We start from the raw sequence: 20,032 nt of genomic DNA, 5'->3' as shown, positions 1-20,032 counted from the left end.
TTCTATGTTCTAGACAAAAACCAACTATATTAAATCTGTACACTGTATTAAATTGAAGAGAAACATCTGGGGGGGGGGGGTGAAGGTATTAACAGTTGCTTGTAATGTCTTAATACTACAATAAGTATATAATGTCTATAAAGCAGATATAAACTTCATGCTTGAAAAGAAAAGAATACACTTTAAACTAACAACATATGCATTTAAGTTACACTAAAGTCTTCTCAATTCATTTGTCAAGTGCTAAGAACACAAATGAGCACTTATTTTCTCGTTGAAAGTACAGGTTGGAGAGAAATATTCCAGCAAGCCTAAAGGTGGCAGTAAACATCAATGCCTGACGTATCAGGCTTTCAAATAGTTTTCATTTTTGTTCTCTAAAATACCTTGTAATGAAGACGGAAGTGTATAACTGATTCTGCAGATGTGCTGGTAACCACAGAAGTGGTAGTGTATATGGAGAATTTTCACAGGGATATAGGAGCACTGAGTCCCTATCTACTCATATCCACCACCAAGTTGGACAGAGAGTTCCAGCTCTCTTGCAGTGTAGATGTTAAACATTTATTTGCTGCAAAGACCTACAACATTTTGCTGTGCTATGCAGGTGCGTACATGTTAACGGCATCTGTACCTAGTGTGAGAAAGTACAATCAATAGTCTTCTTTTGCATTGCTTAAATATGAAGAGCCACTAATAATGTCTGGTCATTTCAATACATACTGACTTTGGTTCTCTTGTTAAAACCAGAATCTAGCTCTTAACACCAGCACGGAACTGACACTCAGAAAACATCTGCCAAAGTACCATATGCAGCACTTATCATCTGAGATCAGACTCCAAAAGACTGTTCATGGCCCCAAAGCTCAACAAAGTATCCGGCGGCTCCTCCTCCTCTTACCGTGCACCCCAAAACTGGAACAATCTACCGGAGACTCTCACATCCACCACCAGTTTAAGTTCTTTCAAAACTAAGGCTGTCTCACATTTTAATTTGGTCTGTAACTGTTTCATAAGCCTATAATATATATTTTTTTTTAACTGTGAATGCAATGTCTTGTTTATAATGTATACCCTGTTCACTTATGTAACTGTATTTGTATTATTTGTCTTAACTCTATGCCCAGGACATACTTGAAAAGGAGAGGTAACTCTCAATGTATTACTTCCTGGTAAAACATTTTATAAATAAATAAAATAAATGTAGTAATTCTACCGGTCATTTTATTTTATATGTGGTCATGCGATTCAGGGAGTGATATCATGAACTTATAAGATGCTCTTTTGTGAAGCCTTTGTTGGCTTCTCTAGCAATGATGGGTTTCATGATGGGTATCAACGTTTGTACATGGGGGGCTGTCGTTATTCAGTCTTTTGCCAGCAACAAACATTTCTGCGACACAATGGAAGAGGTCCTGTCAGCGGTCTCCGATGTGAGGAGATGACAGGAAAGACCCCAGTTGCGTGCACACCGATTCCTAACAAGTAACAGTGGTTTAAGAGATAGTAAGTGGCTGAGTGGAGGAAATCCCCTCCTTAATAAATGCAGTGTGTTGAGATGGAGGGTGGTGCATATGAAGCACAATCATGGATTGGCTGATAGCCCCAGTAAACTAGAGAACAATCAGCGATCCTCATAAAAGGTACAGAATGGATAAACGGGTTGTGATTAGAAGCACAATTTTAATAATGCAAAAAGATTAAAAATATAGGGGGATATACTGTTGAATACATTGTCATTAGACAAAACAACCACGTCTGCCAGATTTAAAGTGGCATAAACCTACATAATAAACTTGCAACGAGGACAAAAATGGACTAATGGGATAACACTATTTGACTGAAACATTTATAGAAATGTTTAGGTAAATGTACTAATCCTCGAGTACAAGGACACTGTCTATGTGACCGCTTCCTAGACACAGTTCTATATGTCCCTTTGTTTCCTATGATGTGCACCCAATAACTACACCTAATTACAGGACCTTTGCTGCATAGTGGCTTCCATCAGAGATCATATTCTAGAAATCTGAAATCTGACTTACAACATGACCATGGACACACTTATTTCACGTGCCGGGCTCTTGGTTCTGGAAGAGTTTACCAAGGTTCTCAACATCAGTAAATTCAAGTCCTTAGCACTAAATATGGCCCTCAACATTGGTATGTTGTTTACTTTGGCTTAACATTGGCAGTGCCACTGGACCTCAGCACTTCAGTTCCCTGGGATCGCTCGAGGAGCACACTGAGAATGTACCCATGACGTACCTGGTCTCTCGTGTGCCAGGTACTGTAGATCACTGTAAAGGCTAAAGGGGCGGTTCCCTCTGCTCGGTTTTGTTTTTTTTAACCCATCCTTTACGTTAAATGGGTGGGAAGCAAGGGGTCACTGGAGCTGAAAAACAATATTTTCAGTTCTGAGGACCCTCTGGTTTACAAGCTAAATACCTGTAAAGGAAGTGCTGGTATAGTCCCCTCACAGAAAACAAAATGGAGGTTTAAAGCTGCAGTTCAGTCTTTTTTTTTTTTCATTTATTTTTTTACTTCAATAGTTTCATGTGTTCAATCTCTAATTACCTAAAGAACTGTATAGCTGCCAGTCAATTCGGTCCCTGTGTATTGATAGGCAAAATTTGGTGACATAATTAGTGAAGGGATCTGTTTTTCTTCTGCTTCTTTCTCTCAGTGGAAGCTCATGAATATTCATGAGCACTCCTGCACTGACATGTGCTAGACGGAGGGCAGCGCTGACAAAGTGGTGTGCCAGGGCATGAAGGGGCTGTGCCTTAGCAAATGGCTGTTAAAATAGAATACAAGAAAATTGGTCTTTCAAAGTTGTTGTTTTTAAAACAGAAAATGCTAAAAGTATTTTTTCTTACTACAGAACTGATTTATTTAAAAAAAACACACATGCAGGATATTGACTGAACTGCAGCTTTAAATCTCTCACACGATGTGGGCCAATAGGAAGCCGCAACATCATCATTTGTGGCTTCCTATTGGCCCATGTGACATGGGGAATTTACATATAAAGCGCTACCTTTCCTGGTATGCATCTCAGGAACCAGGTGGTTCCCGGAGCTGCAATGAATACGGTTCAGTTCTGGGGACCCCCTGCAAATAAAAAAGGGGGGAAGAGAGGGCTTGAACTGCTTTTTTAAGTAGGAATTCATGAATAAGCCCTTTAAAGAGGCAGTCCGATCAGCACTAATATATTCAACCTTTGATTACCTTAATTGAAAACTAACTACCTAAACTGCAAATCTATTAGTTCTTCGGTGATCGATCAGCAAAGATCCTGCTTCCCAGGCTTCACTAAATGGCCGCCTTTCAATTTCAATCAATTAGTGTAACTAAGCAGCTACAATGTATTCTTAAATTACTACGGTAACATTATCTATTGTTACAGTTTGCAGCTCAAACTGCTGGGAATATTGGCAACAAATTATCACAAACAGGAAAGTGTTGCAAAAAACTTGCACTGCTAGGGAGGTGGCTAAAAACAGATATAGAAATCAAAGGATGCTCAGTATATTAAAACAATTAAAAATGGCATTGAGAGTTGAATTTTTTTTAAGTGGTAAATATTATCTAATACTATAGAACTAATAAAAAAAATATATATAAAAAAGATTCACACATGTAGGATATTACATGAATTGCTCCTTTAATGTTATAGAAAAATCCCTTAGCGCATAAACTTAGATTGACTATTACCGTTAAATGAATTACAATGTATCGTGGTCACCGAGTTTCCCGAGAACAAAGCGTGTATTGTCACTAAATCAGTAATAACACATTGGTATGCCCTGACCTTAATAAAGCTTATAGGGGAACCTAATATTTATAGTTGCAGCTGATGTTCTGTTTGGCTATTCGTACACATACACATTGTAAGTTTTGTTTGTTATAAATTTATAATATTTATCACATTGTATTTCACATTTAATATTCATTGATTGTAGTTGTCACGAAATAGCGCTTGTAATTTTTTTTTTAGCAATATACTCCTGTAATGTTGCAGACAGGAGTAAAAAAGTTTGATGTGCATTTTGATTCACTTAGATCCAATTGAGCAGTTCCAGACCTTTTACGTATAATTAGCCTAAGCTATCCAGATAAGAGGTAAGAGTGGTACACTTAATGAATACTGTGGTGAGGATGGAAGTCTTATCTATGTACTTTATCTGAACATCAATAAAGTTACACTCTTGCTTCAAAATCATATGCTTTTTGAGTAAGTGTTTTAAGTCTTTGAAGTTACTGCTACTAACCTTTCACATATTTTACCTTGATAATAATCAAGGAACTGCAGAAAAAGCCAGTGAGCACTTACTGTTCTCTGTCTGGGACTCAAGCAAGTATACAAACTTGACAAGAATCACAATATTAACCCCTTGGTTGCCAGAGGGTCCAACAGTGCAATGCAAAGATCTAATTTTCTGCCCTGTTACATGACAAAGGGGATATGTATTGAATTGACAAATAATATATTGTTACACACACACAGCAAATGGTTTGCTGTGGAGAGATTTTGTCACTTTTTTTACTCACCATAACTTAAATATACAGAACGGTATCATCTATTTATTTTTTGATTATTGAAGCTTGGCTGTTAGCCACAGAACAGTATCATATATATATATATATATATATATATATATATATATATATATATATATATATATATATATATATACTTAGTTAAGTTATGGTGGGTAAAAAAAAGTGACAAAATCCCTCCACAGCAAACGATTTGTCAAATGAAGCCATATACTTATCTTGTAATTTGCAGTTTAATTTGGGACAATTTTACCAAACCACAAACTTTGGTGTTTTTTTTTTTTACAGTGGTTAACTAAATCCATCACACATACATAACACGTACAGGGCGTAGAAACAAAAATCTGCTTTAAAAAATGCGTAACACCAACGCATAAAAATCAACGTTAGCTCATCCATATTATATTTTAAAAATAAGTCTACAGTTTCCTGACATTGTTTACTTCCTTTAAATAACCCATGGCCACCTCATTCAAATGCTATGCAAGGAGGGACAGACCAATCAGAAATTCCACAGGGAACTGGTGAGGTCCTTCTCTAAAGTTACTATCTGAAGACCATGGAGAATATTGGCAGCCAAACTCTTGAGAGCACTACTACTGTATTAGTGATCACCGAAAAAGCAAACTCGTGTACTGATAATAAACATGATTATTACTATATATAAATTAGTTTAGTATATATTATGCATACACACGTGAGAATAAATATATATATATATATTATTATATATATATATATATATATATATATATATATATATATATATATATATATATATATATATACACAGTGGTTGACAAATCACCAAAAAATCTACTCGCCACACAAAAAAATCTACTCGCCACCTAGTACCAAACGTGTGCTGCTTGGGCCAATATTTACTCGCCCGGGGGTTAAATCCACTCGCCCAGGGCGAGCAAATGTATAGGTTTGTCGAACACTGTATATATATATATATATATATATATATATATATATATAACAAACACACATATACAGATATATATATATTTATATACACATACACGTCAGTATATTAAATATGCACATTAAGCCTATGTCCTCTGAAGCAGAGACAACATACAGTAACTTAGGGAAAGTTAAAATTAGTTGGTACTGGGTTTTTAAACTAAAATCTCACACTTCCACCTACTCAGTCAACAAATATTTGCCCAGTTTAGTTTTTATCCTATATTTCCTTCACTAGTTGTCACTTTCGTAGAAATATTTATTTATTTACAACCATTTGGTGCTATTTTTTTTTTTTTTTTTTACAATTTGCAAAGCATTTTAACATACCTCAAGTTTGTGTTCAAACATAGGGCCAGTTCAGAGTGGACTAATGGTAGTCATATGTGTGTGTAGATTTAGGTTATGGAAATATGAGTCAGTCTCTCCCAGCTGCAAAGTTAGGGCAGAGGTGGAGGAAATAGACTTCACCAGATGCATCACCGCAAACAATTGCATTTCCTTTCATTTATTTCTCTCTGGTAAATCTAGTGCAGATGTCTCCTCTGCTGGCACTTTAAACTGATTTGAAAATACTTGTATGTGTCTGATTTGTTTGTCAGGGGCACCAATCACCTTTGAAACCTATTAAACACATTTTAGCCAGCACCTACATTTGGTCCTGTGTGTGACTGCACTTTTAAGTTATGACTTAACATGGAAGAGAAGGTGTTTCATGTCCAAGTGCCCTCACATTAATGATACTGTTAATTAGGACTGCACCACTGGATCAACAACATTATGTTTATTATGGAAACGAAAAGGATTTTGTAATAAAAAGTTATTCCCAATATTGTTGTGCTATCATATTCCACAGCTCAATACTATTAGGAAGTGAATAAAACATAGGATATATTAAGTACATCAACGTTTCAATTTACACCGAAGCAGCGTTGATGTAGTAAATAAAGTGACTTTTATTTGGCAAGACTGGTGTGCCACCCTCTTTGCAGAATGAGTGGATCTGTGCAGAAGCATTTGCTGAAGCACTGAGCTCCCATCTGATTGCATAGACTGGAAGGTGTGCATTCCCATTGTCTTTCTGTTTGATCCTGAGCAGTCCCAGGGAGACACAAGCAGCCCACTCCCCACCCACCAAGATGCTTCACATCCTGTGTCTGCCACAGTCAACACAAAGGGACTGGAAAAGTTTATACCCCCTTCCCCAATAAGTCAGTGGTTCCTGTACTACCCTCTCCCACTTCAACCCGTTATACAGCCACGTTACATTCGCCTTTCCTTTGTTACAGCTCTGCTTGGGTAGCGTGTTGCAAAGTGAGAATGTGCCTTGTTACTTTTGTCTGACATCTAGTGTGGCGATATAATATGTCAAATGTGGATTAAAACGCGCTACTACATAGCTTTGTAATAGCTCCATTATATACGTGGTGCTGGAGAATATGCATGTGATTGATACCAGCAGTGCCGCTAAGAGCTTGTGGTTATATGGGGCTGTATATAGTCTTTGGTCACTAATAGTCATCTGGGTGCTTTGTGGCAGCTCAGAAACTATAAATGGAGGGTGATATACACAGAAATAGTTTAGCAATATGTCTGTGCTATTTAGGACTCTCCTTGCTACACAGTAACACAGTCCCCTTGGAAAGCCCCTTACAGTCTATCTAGGTACAGTGCTCAGTATAGTATAGTACAGTATAGCACTAAATACTTCCAGTAACAGTTGGGGAGGGCACGATCCGTATCCATCCTTTGTTTACTTCTATCTCCTATGTTGTTGGTCAAAAAGTATATTGAGAGAGAAATGTGTGCAAAGCATTGGACGCAAAGGTAACCTTTTGTTGGATGCATTTTCCTGCGATCTATTGTCCTTAAAATCAAAGAGATGCTGCAAGTCTGTAGCTGGCTGTGTGGGAGTTTCATGCTGCAGCCCTCCCTGCATCTTCATCCTACCCCCAGGCTGCTCATGCAGGCACACGCACGCTGCACATGTCCCCCCTGCTGCTCTTTGTCTGCTCTCTAAGTGATCCAACACGGGGTTGAAAACCAAAAACAAAAAAAAACAAAAAAGCGAATTAAAGAAGAAGAAAAAAGAAAAAAAAAAGAGCAACTCACCCGCAATGTGCTGAGAAAGTCTCCCCCCCGTCCTCCAAGAGCTGCCAGATTAGAGAGAGACTGCGCTGAGCACAAATCCACCTCTGCCCTCCCTTAATCGGCTTCTCCGTTACCAGGCTTCCTGGGAATCTAATATAGTTGCTCAGGGAGCCACGTGGATTGGAGAGAGGAGCTAAACATAGAGGCTAAACCCCGCCTCGGTCTGACTCCAATGCAGAGCTGGAAGGGGGCTCTGGCCCACCCCGGGCATCAATCAGCCGCCCCGATCTGACCACAAGGAAGGGAAGTTACTTCTCAATGCAGCAAGTATGTGAACTCCAGCCTCGCCCGGTGGGGATGAAGAGTAGATACATTTAGATGACATATTATGCCAGTGTTGCTTCAGGGGCTGTGTTATCTACACCGTTTTTTTTATAGCTCTTGGTCGCTTGATTTCATCAAATGTAATTTTAGTGCAGACTGAATTTTTTTTGCACTTGAAACCCGGATCAGTAGCAGGAGACACATATTTGGAGACCTGTCCCTTTTGGACCAATGCAGACAACATGAAAATAGGCGTAGTAAGTACATGTATAGGACACAGGATTGTAAAGTCTCTAGGGCAGGGATTTCCTTTCCTATTGTCTGACTTTGCTGCACTTATTGTTGTATTATGATTCCCTGTATTGTCTTTGTAGAGCGCTGTGGGTGCTATAAAAAAATAAAGCACTACGTACATCATTATTATTTATTTGTAAAGCGCCAACATAATCCAGAGCACAGTACAACGAAGAAGGGAACGATATAAAACAGATGGAAAAGGTAATGAAATGTATTATATGCACACATCCTTTTACCATAGGTGCAACCACGACTGCAAATTGGGCGGTAAAGATGGTTGCACAATATGAAAATGACATTTGCATATGCACCCTAAGGCCTTTGAACATCAATCATCTTTATCTTTTCCCATTCCCTCCTTTTCTCATCTCCCCTTCACACATTCTCACACATGTCTTTTATATCTTTCAGTGGCAATTACAACTGGGATACAATTGGTCAGAACTGACACACACACTGTTGGCAACATGAAAAGGTGTAAAAAAAAATGTCACCAACTAACATTATTACTTTTATTTCAATTAGGTAGCGCTGCTTTAGTGCCCTGTAGACCAGGGGTCGGCAACTCCAGTCCTCAAGGGCCACAACAGATCAGGTTTGTAGAATATCCCTGCTTCAGCACAGGTGGCTCAATCAGTGGCTTAGTCGAAGACCTGTGCGGAAGCAGAGATATCCTGAAAACCTGACCTGTTGGTGGCCCTTGAGGACGGAAGTTTTCCACCCTTCCTGTAGAAGTGCAATGTTTGTTATGTGGGGTGTCACCCTAGGGCGGCCCTTATGACCTATGATACGCTTCATGGGGGTTTTGCACCGTTTCTCGGGGGCGTTCGCGATCGTACCACGGACTAAACAGAAGGAGGATGCAACCGCATGTTCCGGAGAGGTCAGGGGCCAGGGAGGCGGCAAGACCCTCTGGCTATGAAGGGTTTAAAGGAGCAGACTGAGGCTTCAATCATGTCTTCCATTTATTTTATTTTAGAACATAAGAAAGGAGAATATCGGAGCCAGTTACACACAAAGATCTCCACACTGCACAATAAAAAAGTGGCACAGGTATTATTATTTTTTTTGCTCCTGAAAATTTAAAATAACGAGTAATTAAAATGTAATTTTTAAAAAAAAAAACGGGCAGAGAATAGCAGGGCTGTTTTGTAATATGTGGCACCTCAGGATCTCACTGATTTTCTGTGAGTATCACTGGTCTGGTGTCGGTCTCACTGCTTTTTAGCATTAGCGTCTCAGTCCTCAGGGGAGTCTCAATAATAAGAATCCAAACATTTTCCTTAGAATGAAACTGCAAATGCCATTGTGAATTGAGAATCCTTAAATCTTCATGAGTTTGATTCATGAGTATATATATATTATAATCATATATATGAGAAAACTGGACATTCACTCCAAGATACAAACGTGACATTTATTACTCAACATATTGACATTAGCGTCTCAGTCCTCTTGATAAATGCTCTGTTGGGAGCCAAAATGTTGAGGAATAAATTTCAGCTTTGGATCTTGGAGTGCATGTCCTGTTTTCTCATATCAGATGTGCTGCATTGTTGACACCTGGACAGTCTGCACCCTATATACAACCTTTATCTATGCATATGTGAGTGCCTTCTTTTCTGGACTGCTATATCTTATACTATATTAGTGAAAGCACTGTATGCCTGCCTGCCTGCCTGCCTGCCTTTCTCATTGGTCCCTTGGCCCGCCCCGCACACCTCTCATTGGCCTGAGGCGGAGTGACGGGCCAAAAGACACACAGGGACACACACACACACACAGGGACACACACACACGGACACGGACGGGGACACACACACACAATCCCCTCCCGGTGCCCCTCACTCTCCCCCGTCAGCTGGACCGCACCTCAACTTCCACACACCCCCCCACCCTCCCTGTGCCCGAACTTACCCGGAGTCCCGTGTACACACACACACACACACACACACATTCCCACCCCCCCCCAAGCTCACACACACCTCACCCCCCCCAAGCTCATCCCCCCCCAAGCTCACACCTCCCTCACCCCCCCAAGCTCACACCCCGGCGCCGCTACAGTCAGCGGGGGAGCGGAGCGAGCGCCCGGGACACACACGGGGGAGCGGCCACAACACGCGGCCTCCCGCCTCACATCCACGTGGGAGCGGCCGGATGAGTGAGGCAGCGGCCGGATCAGTGAGGCAGCGGCAGGATGAGTGAGGCAGCGGCAGGACGGGTGAGCTCCCCCCCCCTCCACATGCTACGTGCTGCTCTTGCCCCTCCGCTCCCGGCTCCCCCCTGTCACCGCGTGACAGGCCGCGGGACGTGAGATGGGAGGGGGGATGCCCCTCCGCTCCCGGCTCCCCCCTGTCACCGCGTGACAGGCCGCGGGACGTGAGATGGGAGGGGCGATGCCCCTCCGCTCCCGGCTCCCCCCTGTCACCGCGTGACAGGCCGCGGGACGTGAAATGGGAGGGGCGATGCCCCTCCGGTCCCAGCTCCCCCCTAGGCCACGGGACGTGAGATGGGAGGGGGTATGCCCCTCCGGTCCCGGCTCCCCCCTGTCACCGCGTGACAGGCCGCGGGACGTGAGATGGGAGGGGGGATGCCCCTCCGGTCCCGGCTCCCCCCTGTCGCCGCGGGACGTGAGATGGGAGGGGGGATGCCCCTCCGCTCCCGGCTCCCCCCTGTCACCGCATGACAGGCCGTGGGACGTGAGATGGGAGGGGGGATGCCCCTCCGGTCCCCGCTTCACCTTCTCCCCACCGTTGTCCCCGCTGCCTGCGCAGGAGGAGGGGGGGGGGAGCGGGTGTTGGTGCTGGTGTGTGTAATTGTGTGAGACTGTGTGTGAGTGTCTGTGACTGTGTGTAAGTGTGTGTAAGTGTCTGTGACTGTGTGAAACTCTGTGTAAGTGTCTGTGACTGTGTGTGACTGTGTGTAACTGTGTGTGACAGTGTGTGTAAGTGTTTCACAGTGTGAGAGTGTGTGAGTGTGTGTAAGTCTGTGTAAGTGTCTATGACTGTGTGAAACTGTTTGAAACTGTGAAAGTGTGTGTAAGTGTGTGTGACTGTGTGTGTGTGTGTGTAACTGTCTGTGATTGTCTCTAAGTGTGTGTGTGTGTGTGTGTGTGTGTGTGTGTGTGTGTGTGTGTGTGTGTGTGTGTGTGTGTGTGTGTGTGTGGTGCACTGTGCAGTGTGAGCAATGAGCAGTGTGTCAGTGTGTGCAGTGTGAGCAATGACCACTGTGTGTGCAGTGTGAGCAGTGTGTGTCAGTGTGAGCAGTGTGTGTGCAGTGTGTGCAGTGTGAGCAATGAGCAGTGTGTGTGCACTGTGTGCAGTGTGAGCAATGAGCAGTGTGTCTGTGTGCAGTGTGACCAATGAGCAGTGTGTGTGCAGTATGCAGTGTGTGTCAGTCTGAGCAGTGTGTGTGCAGTGTGCAGTGTGACCATTGAGCAGTGTGTGTGCAGTATGCAGTGTGTGTCATTGTGTGCAGTGTGAGCAGTGTGTGTGCAGTGTGCAGTGTGTCAGTGTGAGCAATGAGCTGTGTATGTGTGTGTGTGCAGTGTGAGCAGTGAGCAGTGTGTGTCAGTGTGACCAGTGTGTGTGCAGTGTGCAGTGTGTGTCACTGTGAACTGTGTGTGCGCAGTGTGCGTCAGTGCGACCAATGAGCAGTGTGTGTGCAGTGTGCAGTGTGTGTGTGCAGTGTGCAGTGTGAACAATGAGCAGTGTGTGTCAGTGTGAGCACGGTTCACATCCCGGGCAACGCCGGGTTTCTCAGCTAGTTATATATACACACATACACATATAGAAAAACAAAAATCCAGCACACTCATCATGAAAACTATATTTATTTGCAGGTGAGATTGATGTTTTGGGCCCCGTTGAGACCCTTATTAAGGTAGCAGGGACTGAAACGTTGTTCTCACCTGCAAATAAAATATAGATTTTGTTTGTCATGATGAGTGTGCTGGATTTATGTTTCCTATACCTATTTTTTCCTTGTGCACCTCGTTGTAACTATTTCTCAGCTTAATGGGCTCCATGTGAATGGACATTCCAGGCAAAAGGTGACACATTGTGTGCTCATTTGCATGTCATCTCCCAGAATCCCTTGCTGCAGTGGGAGCACTGTATGCGAGGTGATAATCGTTGAAAGGCAGGGTTGTAGACCTGTCTAAGACATGTGAATGTGCTCACAAGTGATATTCTTTATTGGCTATATGCTAACTGTGGAGGTTTTCTGTCGCCTTTTTCACCCACCATAACTTAAAATATATATATTTGTCTATATATATATATATATATATATATATATATATAAATAAAATATATATATTTGTCTATATATATATATATATATATATATATATATATATGTAGCCCCGAGGTAAAATTTGGCTCCCTGACCTCCCTCCGCGCTTACCGGGTGGTCGTGGGTGCCGCCGGAGGCAGCGGTGGACCCGCCGGGAGAACGCGAGGGTGGGGGCCATTGCAGGGAGCGGTGCAGGCTGGTTGCCGGGGACGCGATCGGGCCGTCGCTAGGGCCGCGATCGCGTTGCCACCGGCTCGGCGGCTAGGAGAGAGTGCGCCGCCATTGCGCGTAGGTTCGCGCATGCGCAGGAGGCGGCCAGCGCGCGATAGGACTCCAGGGCTAGGGAGAGGTCGCGCGAGAGTAGGGAAGAGGATAGGAAGGTTGAGGCGGCCATTAGGGGTTCGCGCATGCGCGAGGGAAGCGCGCACGCGGCCCCAATGCATTAGGCAGCCCCTGGGAACTACAATTCCCAGGAGGCTTAGGGAGGCAGAGGTCAGGTGCTCCCTAGTGGCCAATAGGGCTGAAGGAAGCTCAGCCCGGGAAAAGAGATACATTTCCCGGGCTTTGCAACAGACAGTCAGGGCAGAGCAGAGGAAGGAGTAGGAAGGGTGCAGGGAGCGCGTGGCTCCTGCATCAGGTAAGGGTCCTCCCTAGATTCCCAGGCAGGCCCCAATTCCCGGGTAAAGGGCAGGGGGTAACTGAAGAGGGACGCCTTAGCTAGGGAGGTGACCCTTGAGTGTGGAAGGTGCTGGTTTGGCAGTGTCGCAGCGGAGAGAGCTGTGGGCACTGTCAAAGAGGCACAGTGTGCTAGCAGTGTGTTTGCTGCGGGATCCAGGGGCTGTGTGTGATTGCAGCTGCCTGTGAGTAGTGTCGCTGTATGTGCTGGGCACAGTGCGTGCAGTGTGTGTGAAGTGTGGATCCCTGCAGGCTGACAGTGTGTGCGGTGTGTCAGCTGCAGGTGAGCTAGTTAATAGCTAGTTGTTAGTTACAGTTAGGACTGGGTAGCTGGGGGAAGGGGGGGCAGGTTATGTCCACAGGCCCTAGGAGTTTCCCTCAAGCCATCCTAGGTTGCGGTTTCTCAGGGACAGGCCCTAGGTTAGGGTTGCTGTCACTCAAGCAGTAGTCAGTGATAGGAAGGCGGTTGCTGTTCCCACGTGGTTGGTGTTGCCGTGTTCCGGTTGCAGTTCCCGTGAAGCGGTGGGACCCTCGTTGGGGTCCACCGGCAGAGTACCTGGAAAGGATCAGACGGACGTCTGACCCTTTGAGAAGAAAGTTGCGGTCCCGAGCATCGGAGTGCTCGGAAGGTATCTTCATTATTATAAAGTGCACCAACTGGGCCCTAGCTTAATATAGTGACTGCGCAGTCACCCACGACCTCTGTAGGAGTTACGAGACATTGGGTGTGGGGTGATCACAGGACACTTGGTTGGGGAATACCAGACATTGGGTTGAGGTGATGCGGGTAGAGCATCAGGTTATGGTATGTGATGTTATATAATGTGTTATATGTGTGTTAAGTAAAGAGTTAGTTATTGGTTATCGTATACGTGTGTTATGTTATTTCTTACTCAGGGCTATCTTTCCTAACGGGGGATCCTGGGTAAGTGGAGGCGCTGCACCAAGTAAGGGTAAGGGTTTTCCCCAGGCTCCCAGCTAGCGGAGGCTCAGATCTCCTGGAGCCACACAGGTTATGCAGTATCAGTAGTCCCTTAGAGCAGGTGTGTTGCAGGGAAAGGGACCGGTTAGACCACGAGGGGCCAATGTGAGATTGGGTGGGTCAGCCGGTTCACAAAAAGGGCTACATTTGGAGGCGCTGCTGAGAGATCAGACCTGGGGTGCCCTGTACATGTTTTTGCTAAAATTGTGTCCTATTTTTGTTCCACCATGTGGGTGCTCTCAAAGCAGGAGGTCTACGCTTGGGCCTTGAAAGTAAACGTGAATCCTAACCGCGTGGTTGCCGTGGGGGCAGTCCCGGCTGGCGTGCCCTTGTTAGATGTCCAGGCGCAGGTTCGGAAGCTCCCTGCACTGTCGGGTACGTGGGTCAGAGGGCGAAGGTATGATGACACCGTGCAATGGAGTACTGTCCTGATATATGTAGGCCAGACCCTAAGCGAGGAAGATGGCCCTAAGTTCTTAAATTTGCCCGGGGGTCCGACTGATGGGTGCCCCTTTATCTACCCTGACTTGGCAGTTTCTACCTGCACCGAGAGCCCTATAGACATTGACCGTGATCCCCACCTAAAATGGCGGCTCCCGCCAAATCAAAATGGCACGTGTGCGGCTGACTGCCAGCATGCACAGGAAAATGTTGCAACCCTTCTCCCAGGACTGGCGGGAAAGCCAGAGCCCCGCCCCCACACTGTGAGTGACTCAGAACAGAGTTTGCAACATTCCCCAAAAGACTGTGCTGCTTTTCCTCTAGAGTCCACCAGGGGGAGGGAGTGTCGTGAGCAGAAATCAGCCAATTCTGTTCCCCCTAAGGAAAGCAAGGGATGCCGAGAGAAGCACCCTTGGCTGTATAGAATCGTACGGGCCCCCCATTTAGACTTGTCCATGGTGGTGTGCCCGTGTGCATTAAGAGACTGGAAAGCGACTGGTGGCTGGGCGGACGGGTCCCTTGAGTTAGCCGTCGCCCTCACGATGACCGTGGTAGATGGGGAAGAATGCCTGCACGGCCGTCTGCATGAATGTGAGTGTCCTGTGGGTGAACTGACCCGAGGGCCCGAGTGCCCTGACTGTGCGGCGCAGTTCCTGCAACCCAAACTGCCGCAGCCTACCGAGCTGCCAGTGGGGGAGGACACTGTAGCAGAACTGGATTGTTCTTTCCCTGAGAAGGAAGAGCAGGAACCTCTGATGGCGGAACCTACAGAGAAAGAGGCGCCTGATGGTGCTACCAAGGTGGGTGAAGCCGCTACTAATTTGTCCACTTTAGCCATGGAGGTGGTGGAGGGCCCGTGTGCCCAAATGAACTTTCCAGACGCTGAGCCAGAGCCGCTGAAGGCGGAGCTCCAGATGTCGGAACCCCAGATGTCGGTTCCAGACCCGGTTCCCGAGCACGAACCACCGAGACCAGAACCACAGATTCCGGACGGCCAGGGTAAGGTGCTTGTACCCCCGCCCATGTGTGATGATTCGAGCGACCAACCGAGCGTGGTGATGCGCCTTCCGGCGGACCACTCCAGTGAGGTCACCGAGGCAACCACCTCCACTGATACAGACCATGATGTGGGCCCGTGTGCCCTGCAACGGCCAGTCCGGCCTACCACCGAGGTACCAGCGGTCCCAGGCGTGGGATCAGTACCCGCCAATACCGACCGGGGTAAGTTGACTGCCCCAGGGGTGTCGGGTGTGAGCTCCCCGGTGATCGTGGAGCCTGGTGACTCCAAAGGTAGGGTCACCCGGGCGATGGGCTCACCCCGGCATCGCGTCCTGGTGGAGGTGTCTCCCCCAGAAGATCTCTGCGGATCGTGGAACGACTCCGACCTCATCAAGGGATCCGGTGTAGCGGACCGGAGTGACCCATACTCCTGTGAGAGGAGTCTCCAAACGGGCCTACCCGAAGAAGTGGTGCCGTCCGCGGACGAAGTCACCGTTAAAGGGATTGTTGGAGCGGACAAAGACTCTGTTGAGACCGCTCTGGTAGTTGTGGCCTCTCCCAGGTGCGCGATGGAGCGCTATGTTCGCCATGTGGTGGATCGAGGAAAGAGACTGAGCCTCTCTGTCTCCCGTGAGACGAGACCGGAGGAACCGGAAAGGGTCAATACCCAGGACCCCGTACTATTTTTTTCGCGAGGCGAAGGTGGGTTTTTGCAAGGGGCAGGTCTAAAGCTCCAACAGACTCACAGGAGTCAAGGTGGGATACCCTCACCCAGTCTGTTAGGGGCACTCCAATCTGAGACTCAGCTGGCCTCGGGTATCCATGCGGGGATGATGTTGGGTACAAATGGGGAATTGCTTGTATGTGATGTATCGGTTGCAATGCATTTTCCATTATATAACCCACTGTATGGTTGCTACCCAAGCGAGGGCGTTGGGATTCTGCGAAGGGGAGAATGTAGCCCCGAGGTAAAATTTGGCTCCCTGACCTCCCTCCGCGCTTACCGGGTGGTCGTGGGTGCCGCCGGAGGCAGCGGTGGACCCGCCGGGAGAACGCGAGGGTGGGGGCCATTGCAGGGAGCGGTGCAGGCTGGTTGCCGGGGACGCGATCGGGCCGTCGCTAGGGCCGCGATCGCGTTGCCACCGGCTCGGCGGCTAGGAGAGAGTGCGCCGCCATTGCGCGTAGGTTCGCGCATGCGCAGGAGGCGGCCAGCGCGCGATAGGACTCCAGGGCTAGGGAGAGGTCGCGCGAGAGTAGGGAAGAGGATAGGAAGGTTGAGGCGGCCATTAGGGGTTCGCGCATGCGCGAGGGAAGCGCGCACGCGGCCCCAATGCATTAGGCAGCCCCTGGGAACTACAATTCCCAGGAGGCTTAGGGAGGCAGAGGTCAGGTGCTCCCTAGTGGCCAATAGGGCTGAAGGAAGCTCAGCCCGGGAAAAGAGATACATTTCCCGGGCTTTGCAACAGACAGTCAGGGCAGAGCAGAGGAAGGAGTAGGAAGGGTGCAGGGAGCGCGTGGCTCCTGCATCAGGTAAGGGTCCTCCCTAGATTCCCAGGCAGGCCCCAATTCCCGGGTAAAGGGCAGGGGGTAACTGAAGAGGGACGCCTTAGCTAGGGAGGTGACCCTTGAGTGTGGAAGGTGCTGGTTTGGCAGTGTCGCAGCGGAGAGAGCTGTGGGCACTGTCAAAGAGGCACAGTGTGCTAGCAGTGTGTTTGCTGCGGGATCCAGGGGCTGTGTGTGATTGCAGCTGCCTGTGAGTAGTGTCGCTGTATGTGCTGGGCACAGTGCGTGCAGTGTGTGTGAAGTGTGGATCCCTGCAGGCTGACAGTGTGTGCGGTGTGTCAGCTGCAGGTGAGCTAGTTAATAGCTAGTTGTTAGTTACAGTTAGGACTGGGTAGCTGGGGGAAGGGGGGGCAGGTTATGTCCACAGGCCCTAGGAGTTTCCCTCAAGCCATCCTAGGTTGCGGTTTCTCAGGGACAGGCCCTAGGTTAGGGTTGCTGTCACTCAAGCAGTAGTCAGTGATAGGAAGGCGGTTGCTGTTCCCACGTGGTTGGTGTTGCCGTGTTCCGGTTGCAGTTCCCGTGAAGCGGTGGGACCCTCGTTGGGGTCCACCGGCAGAGTACCTGGAAAGGATCAGACGGACGTCTGACCCTTTGAGAAGAAAGTTGCGGTCCCGAGCATCGGAGTGCTCGGAAGGTATCTTCATTATTATAAAGTGCACCAACTGGGCCCTAGCTTAATATAGTGACTGCGCAGTCACCCACGACCTCTGTAGGAGTTACGAGACATTGGGTGTGGGGTGATCACAGGACACTTGGTTGGGGAATACCAGACATTGGGTTGAGGTGATGCGGGTAGAGCATCAGGTTATGGTATGTGATGTTATATAATGTGTTATATGTGTGTTAAGTAAAGAGTTAGTTATTGGTTATCGTATACGTGTGTTATGTTATTTCTTACTCAGGGCTATCTTTCCTAACGGGGGATCCTGGGTAAGTGGAGGCGCTGCACCAAGTAAGGGTAAGGGTTTTCCCCAGGCTCCCAGCTAGCGGAGGCTCAGATCTCCTGGAGCCACACAGGTTATGCAGTATCAGTAGTCCCTTAGAGCAGGTGTGTTGCAGGGAAAGGGACCGGTTAGACCACGAGGGGCCAATGTGAGATTGGGTGGGTCAGCCGGTTCACAAAAAGGGCTACATATATATAAAAACAAGAAAGAAAGCGCCCGATCCTAGTGTCTCAGCCGCCGACCAGCAGGGCTTTCACAGGGTGCCACGACATCTCACGATGTAAACCGGACGCAGATCTCTCCACACAGCACATCCGGATGGGAGAACCGGTCGCGTGACCCCGCAATGTAATAAAGTTTTGGCGTCGTGATTTTACCAAAGTGTATTAAAGTTCAGCAGTATCTCAGCAGCGTCCCAGCGTCCCAGCGTCCCAGCAGCAAACGAGTGTACAATGAAATAAGCCAATAGCTCACACGAAACTTCCCTACGCGTTTCTTTACACAAAGGATAAAATCATGTGTGGAGAGATCTGCATCCGTTTACATCATGAGAGGTCGTGGCACCCTGTGAAAGCCCTGCTGGTCGGCGGCTGAGACATTCTGGGACTCCATTGAAGAGCTGGTTGGCGTGTGAGCAGAGCAGGACCATCCCACAGTTGGCGAATGAGTATACTCATTACATGCATTTTATTCACATTTGTTTGTGAGTTTACATCTATTGAATTTAGGTCTGGTTATTAAATGTTTTGTTTCATATTACATTAGGATCGGGCGCTTTCTTTCTTGTTTTTCTGTAGATTCACTGGGAGGTCGTTGGTTCCTTGCAGAGAGCAGCCGGTATCCAGAGTTTGCATTGTTTATTTTTATTTTTTATACAGGACTATTTTTCTTTTTTTCTATTATTGAATACAAACAATTCATATATTGTGTATATATTGCTACTACACCTATAAGGAATTTAGTATTCAGTCATAGCTCACACTAATATAGTCACAATTGCAGTTTTTTATTGTGTAGATTAATATTTGTATTTTTTATATTCACAAATTGATAGATATTTTATACCTCTGACATCCTAATATTTCATGTATGCATACATTTGTATAATCATTTGAGTCATTTGAATATCATTTGGTGTGGAGAGAAATATCATCTGAGGGGCGCAGTTTTTTCTTTGTATATATATATATATATATATATATATATATATATATATTTATATATAATCAAAAAATAAATAGATGATACCATTCTGTGGCTAACGAAATGCTTTTATTTGTGCATGCTTTCGAGATACACTGATCTCTTCTTCCGGCGATGTTACAATGAATGAAGCAAGCAAAAGGTATACTTAAAAACAGTGTCTCTTGGAATGTTATCTGTGCTAGTCCTTCCCCCGGTGTGAAGGACCGATAACATTCCAAGTTTGTGGACACTGAAAAGTGAGCTTGGGATCAACTTCTCCCTCTCCTGTTAATTGCGATAGAGAAGTTCCCCAGCATCCACAGGTTTCTCACTGTTTGAGCTCCTATATGGACGCAGCCCTGGGGTATTCTGGACCTACTGAAGTAATTCTGGGAGGAGGAGCCCTCCCCCGCCAAGAATACCGTTCAGTATGTAATAGACCTTAGAGACCGCCTAGACATAATAGGTTGGTTTGCTAAAGAAAATCTTAAGTCTGCTCAAGAACGTCAAGAGAGGCAGTATAATCAAAATGGTTGCATAAGGGTCTTCCAACCTGGGGACCAAGTGATGCTGCTATTACTGACTTCAGATAGTCCTTTCCAAGTTCTCCGATGCACCGGGGAGGTGAACTATGAAATCTCTCAACCAGGGTCCAGGAAAGGTAAATAAATCTACCGTGTAAAACTCCTGAAACCCTGGA

The 20,032-nt window shown here is 46.4% G+C and overlaps 1 protein-coding gene and 1 long non-coding RNA gene across 3 annotated transcripts in view; one reads left to right on the top strand and one right to left on the bottom strand.

Moving 5' to 3' along the window:
* The window catches only part of ST3GAL1 (ST3 beta-galactoside alpha-2,3-sialyltransferase 1), a 126,578-nt gene extending 118,640 nt beyond the window's left edge, over positions 1-7,938 (bottom strand). For both annotated transcript variants that reach the window (XM_075581833.1, XM_075581829.1), the window contains exon 1: positions 7,648-7,938. The gene's annotated coding sequence lies outside the window, so the exon portion shown is untranslated. The remainder of the gene's footprint in view (positions 1-7,647) is intronic.
* LOC142476589 (uncharacterized) lies at positions 7,540-19,233 on the top strand. The gene is made up of 3 exons (XR_012791826.1): positions 7,540-7,953; positions 9,227-9,300; positions 18,945-19,233. It is a non-coding gene; the product is annotated as an uncharacterized LOC142476589 (long non-coding RNA).
* Positions 19,234-20,032: the final 799 nt, after the last annotated feature.

This window comes from Ascaphus truei, chromosome 2 (genome assembly GCF_040206685.1).
Source record: "Ascaphus truei isolate aAscTru1 chromosome 2, aAscTru1.hap1, whole genome shotgun sequence".
NCBI lineage: Eukaryota > Metazoa > Chordata > Amphibia > Anura > Ascaphidae > Ascaphus > Ascaphus truei.
This window is presented reverse-complemented; position numbering and strand designations above follow the sequence as displayed.